This window comes from Pogona vitticeps, chromosome 3 (assembly GCF_051106095.1).
Source record: "Pogona vitticeps strain Pit_001003342236 chromosome 3, PviZW2.1, whole genome shotgun sequence".
NCBI classification, from domain to species: domain Eukaryota; kingdom Metazoa; phylum Chordata; class Lepidosauria; order Squamata; family Agamidae; genus Pogona; species Pogona vitticeps.
The window spans coordinates 157,480,808-157,488,081 of record NC_135785.1 but is presented as its reverse complement, the minus strand read 5'-3'; the positions used below and the strand labels follow the sequence as shown (position 1 = coordinate 157,488,081).

The 7,274-nt window shown below is 42.8% G+C and overlaps 1 long non-coding RNA gene across 1 annotated transcript in view; it reads left to right on the top strand.

Annotated features, from left to right (window-relative positions):
- Positions 1–2,680, top strand: part of LOC140705796 (uncharacterized) — a 43,379-nt gene extending 40,699 nt beyond the window's left edge. The window contains exon 3 of the long non-coding RNA XR_012085316.2: positions 2,502–2,680. This is a non-coding gene — a long non-coding RNA (uncharacterized LOC140705796). The remainder of the gene's footprint in view (positions 1–2,501) is intronic.
- The last annotated feature ends 4,594 nt before the right edge of the window (positions 2,681–7,274 follow it).

The following is a 7,274-nucleotide window of genomic DNA, read 5'->3' as shown; positions in this document are numbered from 1 at the left end:
AGGGTGAGGATTATGGAAGCTGTACCCAAAGTCACCTGAAAAGTATCAGCTTGATGAAGTCTTCTTGGAGAAGAACAAAACTTTGCAGGGCTTTAGCGGATGCGAATAAGGAGATTTGTAGTGCTGCTGTATGGGAGTGAGGAAGTACATATACACAGAGCAAGTTCGCACTTGTTACACCCAAATGCAATCAAATGGGCAACAATCCTATATATATGAACTTGCTCTGAAATGTGTCACAGATTGTCCCACAGCTGGAGACCTAATGATTTGGCGGGTCCAGCCATAGCCCTGCAGGTGCCCTGGCAAGGCAAGAGCAATGGTTCCAACCCGGGGTAACCGAGGTGTTCTTGGACAGCACGTCCCACAAACCCCCAGCCAGCGCTACTGGTGGTAAAGGCTTTTGAGAACTGCAGTCCGAGAACAGTTGGGTCACCCATGGTTGGGAATCACTGGACTAGAGGATTGATGAGACATTCTTAACAGGCTGTGTTCAGCTATGGGTATCAATGCGGAGGGGCAGCAAAGGAGATGCTTGCTCCCCCAGAGTCCCACATTTATTCAATATTTGAATATACACAGACCCGCTGTGGCATTGTGGCATTATGACCATGACTTAGGCTAATATGTCACTACGCAACTTCCTTGCACACCCCATTCTGGCAGACACCCTTGCTTTTTACTCAGGTTGGGGAGCCTGGCCTTAACTGGTCTGCGATTAGATTTGAAGGAACTAACCTAAAGCATTCTCAGCATTTCAGACACAATTAAGGAAGGTGTGTTGGAACCAAGATTTGGCTGGACTTACCAGAAGCCAAGCCCTGTCCCTTTTCTAAAGACTGAGAAAACTGTTGATGAAAAGTTTGAAGGCTCACACCCTATCTGGCTAGCTGTAATGGAAGTTCTCCAGAGAGTCCTTCTTTCGGAGCTGTGCATAATGGGAAAGGACTGGGAATGAATCGGGAAAACCTTTGGAATGGTTTTATCGGAAGAACACTGCTTCCCTTTAGCTTCCCACTTCAACTAAGGGAATTAGAAATGGCATTTTGGCAGGTATTGCACATGTTTTGGTGTTTTGGGTTTTTGTTTGTTTGTTTTTTTGCACTGGAAGGCAATTTGGCTTCCCTCTTTTTTGTGTGGGTGGATCTTTCTCCCCCCAGGGCAACATATTAATGTGTACGGGGGGGGGCAGGACCTCAACTCTTCCTAGAAGGGGACTTGTAGCTGCATGTTTTCCAGTGGATTCTCTCTCAGCCACCTGCACACCTCCCTTCAGTCCTACCCTGGCCAATCAGAGGAGGGCTCCCTCACCGTGTTCAACTCATTTCTTCTGAAGGAATTTTGTTTAGGTGTTTGCTGGTTTTATGAAACATTAACACGACATGAGGTTTTTTTAATATATATATATATATATATATATATCAGTCAATAATACAAAAGAAGTGGCTATAGTCCATTAAAGCTAATGTCAAATAAAATATGTTAATCTTTCAGCTGCCACAAGATGCTGCTGCTGCTGCTGATTTACATAAATCATGCTCTTTTAATGTCTCCTTAGGCAAGCCACTCTCAGCAAGAATATAATAGAGATCTACTTTACAGGGTTGTTGAAAAGATTATAGCAAGGCAATATTACTAGGCTGCAAACATTCATTGGGTCCCTCAAGGTTGCATAAGATGCTGACTCAAGCATTATGGGGCTAGCCAAAGACACAACATGCATGCACACATATATACAAGTGGGTTGATGAGTGAAGGGGGGCAGCATACAGCTTCATGGCTGGGGGTTCCACACCACTAACATATACTTTAAATGCTTGGGAGCATTTTAAAAGTGCTCATAGTCTTTGAATGCTAGCTTCCGGGGCCTGGTGGACTGCATCCAAGGGGACAGAAAGAACCTGAAGGAGTAATCTTAGGTCCTCTGCCCATAATCTTTAAGATTTCTTGGAGAACAGATGAGTCTGTTCTCCAAGAACATCCCTATTTTGGAAAAGAGGAGAGAAAAGGATCCAACTTTTCAACTTGACAGCACTACTAGGAAAGGTTCTAGAACAGATAATTAGGCAGTCAGGTTTCCCAAAAAACAAGCCATGTTTATTCCATCCTATCTCCCCTTTTCAGATAGAATCACACACTTGATAGATGGAATGCAGCAGGCATGGTGTAACAAGATTTCAACAAGGTTTCTGACTATATTCCACTTGATATTCTTGAATGACGAGTTTCAGAAAACAGGGACCACCTTTGCAAAGGCCTTATAAAGTGGCTCCCAATGATAATTTTTCTCCTTATTAAAGTGTCTTTAGGACTGACTCTTTAATCTTTGTGCCCAGGGACCACTGAAAATAAACCCTAAAGAGTTGTCCATTATTATTCAGGTATGTTCAGTGTAACTGAGGTGGAATGTCTCTTAGGCTTATCTCAGTTACAAGTAAGTTACAAGAACAGTGCTTATAGATCCTTAAAAAATCTTACCTTGTTCTTCTTTATTGCTTCAGGCTTAACGCTTCGGAGTGAAAGGATTACAAATTTGACTATAGACAACTTTGAGATTATCAGCATTTTGTGTTGAGCTGCAACCCCAATCCACATGCCACCATTGGATTTGACACAGTATGATTTCGATAGAACACTTTGCAATAGCTTTTATTTGGCAGTTCCAAAAATAATAACAACAACAGCAAAAAACCGTCGTTGGAGCTGAGGTAAAATATGAAACTCAAGCATGACATTTGACAAGTTAAAGTAAATATGATATCTAATGTGGCTAAGTGTTTAGGCCTTAAATTGGAAATGAAGAAGCGTCAGTCTTCCAGATGTTGATGAATTACTCCTCCTGTCACACTTCACTAGTGTCCAAGCTGGCAAGCTGACAGCTGATGGAAAATGGAGTACAGTAATAATCTGTTAAACACAAATTTCCCAGCCTTGCCTTAAGTTCTGTTTTAGAAGCAGTCGTCAAATATCAAAATGTTGATCATGAACTTTCTTTTTATTGCAGAGTAAATTTTAGGACATCATTTCTTTTATATCACTACTGTGAACAATCTTGGTAAATGTTACTTAATGAAACAGGGTTATATTTTAAGGGAACGAGAGATGCAGACAGACCGTATGTGTGCATGCAACCATTATGGGTGAAATTGCTTAGGATGGCAGAAGTAATTCTGTCATGTTTCACTGACATATCCTATTTGATACATAATAGCATGTCATGGGGCTTTTGCTTCTCTGGGGTGTGTCATTTTCTTGGAACAGGAAATCTCACCAGTACAATTTTTATATACAGTGGTGCCTCGCATTACGATGTTAATTTGTTCCCGCGAAATTGCTGTAGAACGAAAACATCGTAATGCGAAAATAAAAAACCCATTGAAACTCATTAAAACCCGTTTAATGTGTTCCAATGGGCTAAAAACTCACCGTCCAGCGAAGATCCTCCATAGGGCAGCCATTTGCAAGGAATCCATCCCAGAAAACAGCAGGGAGCCATTTTATTTACCCGGTGGCTATTTTGAAACCGCTAATCAGCTGTAGGAAAATTGCTGTTTTGCGAAGAATCGGTTCCCGAAGCAGGGCACCGATCATTGCAAAGCGAAAAAAGCCTATTCAGACCATCGTTTCCTTCCTTCCTGGTTGGTAGGGGGCACAGATGATTTGTTGTGTGCTCTTGATTGATTTGATTCTACAATGATAGAGTTTGGTGTGGGATGTTTAGAGAGGAAATCTGTGTCTGGACCGTGAGTTTTATAATGATTTTCTACTCACCATGAAATTTGAAGTGTAGAGGGGGGTTTGTACCATGATTCCTTGACTAAATCAAGCATAGCTGGAATAAAACTCAAACTAAGAGGTGGTGTTTTATCCTGATTCAGGTCATCGAAGACCAGATCCTTTTTCTGAGGCGGTGGCTCTTCGATGTCGAGCTGTAAAGATTTTGCCATTCACATAACCAGTTGAGAATAAGATGTAAAATCTTCTGATGGGGATGGAGGGTGGTTCTCACCAACATCAGAAGGTGGAGTAGGCAGATTAGAGAGTGATTCGTGGGACATACTGGATGTAGAATCTTGAGAGGAAAGAAATGATTGTGAGGATGATTGGTGTGGTGGTTTGGTCACCAATGTCAATGGTAGTGTTTGGCTCGCTTGGGTTGTGGTTGAGATTTTGGTACCAGAAGAGTACGTTTAAGGGCCGATTTTGTAGGGATTGATGTATGGTGAGTCGATGTTGGGTAAGCCGAAGGTGAACGATGTTGATGTTGCAGTGGTGAAGGTGATATGGAGGGTGGATTTCAGGGTGAAGAAGCATATCTCATACTCCTTCATTCATAGTAACAGGCCTGTTCAGCGAGGTCTTCAGAATAGTAAGGATCGTAGTGATGATATGGCTCCCCATAGTAATCTCTGGTCCGATACCAAGATGGTTCAGGATAATAGTACAATTCCTGTGCGAGGGGACATATTGAATTGGAGAAAGGTGTTGTCTTTTCATCCGGTGATGAGATGACTCCGAGCCAGAAACCTGAATAGGTATTGCCCACCCTGATGATCTAGGGCTTGAATGGGCCGAGGCCAGGCTGGAGTGAACATCAGCCAGAGGTAGGCTAGTGCTCAGTGAAAGGCTAGCAATGGGGGCTGCAGCCTGAATCGATGTTAGCTGGGTCACCTCTATCCAAGATCGAATCAGGGGCGCCTCTAGATGACTCCTCGAGGATGGGTGATGGGATTACCATTTGAGGTGGATCTATTTGGGTTGATTTTGTAGACTTTTTAGTTTTCTTAGGTTTAATTTTGTCTTTCTTTTTCTTAGACAAGTCATCCAGATGGGTTGGAGCTTTCGATGTGGAAGTCGAGCTTGACTGCAAAGCAGATTTCGAAGGGTCCTTTTGTCGAGGTGACGGAGTCGCCGGGCTTGGCATCGGGTGAGAGGGTTCTCGACATTCCAAATGCGGAGTTGGAGAAGTTGTTGGATCCATAGAGGCTGGATTAAGAGATCTTTCCCAAAGGTAAGAGCGAAGTCTCAAAGTGAGCTTAGTAAGCTTTTTGCACCCGGGGCAGGAGTGCATTTGGTTTTGTTCTCCTAAGCAGAAGAGGCAACAGTTGTAACCGTCGGTAAGCGGGATCTTGTTCATGCAAAGCGTGCACTGCTTGAAGGGCCCTGGGGGGCATAAAAGTAGGGAGAAAGGGAAGGGAAAAGTGCCGATTGGGGGAGAAGAAAAAATGTGTGAAGAAAAGAAAAAACAAATGGAGGAGATTCAAAAAGGAAGTGGATAACTTACTGGGGAACGTCCAATAAAAGAGATGACTGAAAATATTTTAAAAATGATTGAAATAGATAATTGATCTCAGTACTCGCTCTAGTGTTCCGAAAGAAGTCCAATCGAAGCGGCGGCAAAAAGGAATTGAGGGGACTTTGGGAGGGTGGAGCATGCACTCCATGGGGGAATGTCCTACTAATCACATGTCTTTAAGCTCTAGAAACTTCCAAGACGTCCTGCGCGGGCTCAGAACAACCCAATTGTGTGCATTCACAGAGGCCAAGAAGAAGAAGCAAAACTGTTCACAGCATAATTCATAGGGATTACATGGAATGTACCCTAGTTATCACCTAGATGGTAATGCGGATAATGAGCAACTATTGAACCTGTGACTTAAATCAGGACATCTTCAGGCTGAAACTGAGGGATTCATATATGCAGTCCAAGACTAAGTTATTTGCACTAAATACTGTCAGAAAATAATTGTGAAACAAAGTAATATATGTAGGGTGTAGGGCTTCTTACAAATCTAAAGAAACCACCACCACCATTTTATCATTGCCTAAAGTTGCACTTGGAGTTTTGGCTGAGAGATGAACTGTGAGGTCAACCAGTTTTATCATGAAAGCATGCCGGAAACATATAGCCATGTTCATTACTGTGGGCTTCAGGAGGTACAGGATCATGTCCATCATCTGATATATGTTACATTCCCCCTAAGGGACAGGGTCCGCAGCTTGGGGGTGCTCCTGGATCCCAGTCTAACACTGGAAGCCCAGGTGGACTCAGTGGCCAGAGGTGCCTTCCTTCAGCTGCGGAAATTATAACAGCTATGGCCCTACCTGGACGAGCAGAGTCTCATGACAGTTACACACGCACTGGTAACATCCCGTATAGAATACTGCAATGCACTCTACGTGGGGCTGCCTTTGAAGATGGTCCGGTGACTGCAACTGGTCCAGAATCGAACTGCATGGCTGGTGAGTGGTGCGGGTGCTAGGGAACATATCCAGCCGATTCTGTTTAAGCTACATTGGCTACCAGTTGCTGCTCGGGCCCAATTCAAAGTGCTTGTTTTGACATATAAAACCCTAAACGACTTGGGCCCTGGATACCTGAAGAACCATCTCCTTCCATATGAACCTACCCAGCAGTTAAGATCTAGCCAGGGGGCCCTTTTGAAAGAGCCGTCCCTTAAGGAGATAAGAGGGACAGCTTGTAGACAAAGGGTCTTTTCGGCAGCTGCCGCCAGACTATGGAATGCCCTCCCAACTGAGATTCGTCTGGTGCCGATACTGATAATGTTTCGGCACCAGGTGAAAACCTTCCTGTTCCAGAAGGCTTTTAATTGAAATAATATTAGCTGTGGGTTCGATGGCAATTTTATATACATATATTTTAATTGCATTTTAATTGTTCTGAATTTTTATTGTATTTTAAATGTTGTAAGCCGCCCAGAGACCTTTGGGTAGTGTGGGTGTTATCTAAATTAAATAAATAAACAAATAAATAAATATTCTCCATTCTAGACATCCTGAAGATCAAATTGTTTAGCAAGATTTCTAGGCGGGCAGTATAACATAGAAAAGACTGAAAAAAATGTTATTCTTCTTGCTGGTACATTGTATTTACATTGCAGTGCAGTAGATTAGGAATATATTTCTTATACATGATGTGATCAGGGCCTATGGAGACTCTTTTATCTAATGGTTTGCAGGCTAGCCCATCACCTGATTTCTTTGTTCATAAATGATATATCTGTGTTTATGTTGTGCTGTATGCTGCCTACTGTTTACTTTTTCAAAACACTAAAATGTGCTACTCTCCTTTATAGTGTGATTTATTACAAGGAAATTAATGATACTGAACTAAACTGAAGCTTTCTCATACCACTGCCAACTATGAGACAAGCCCCATTTGAGTTTGCAAAGCTGGATCATGGCCATAGGCTTCAACTGTCAAGAGCAGACCAACTGCAGTTGAATGCATCTTACAATGTGTCTGGCTATTC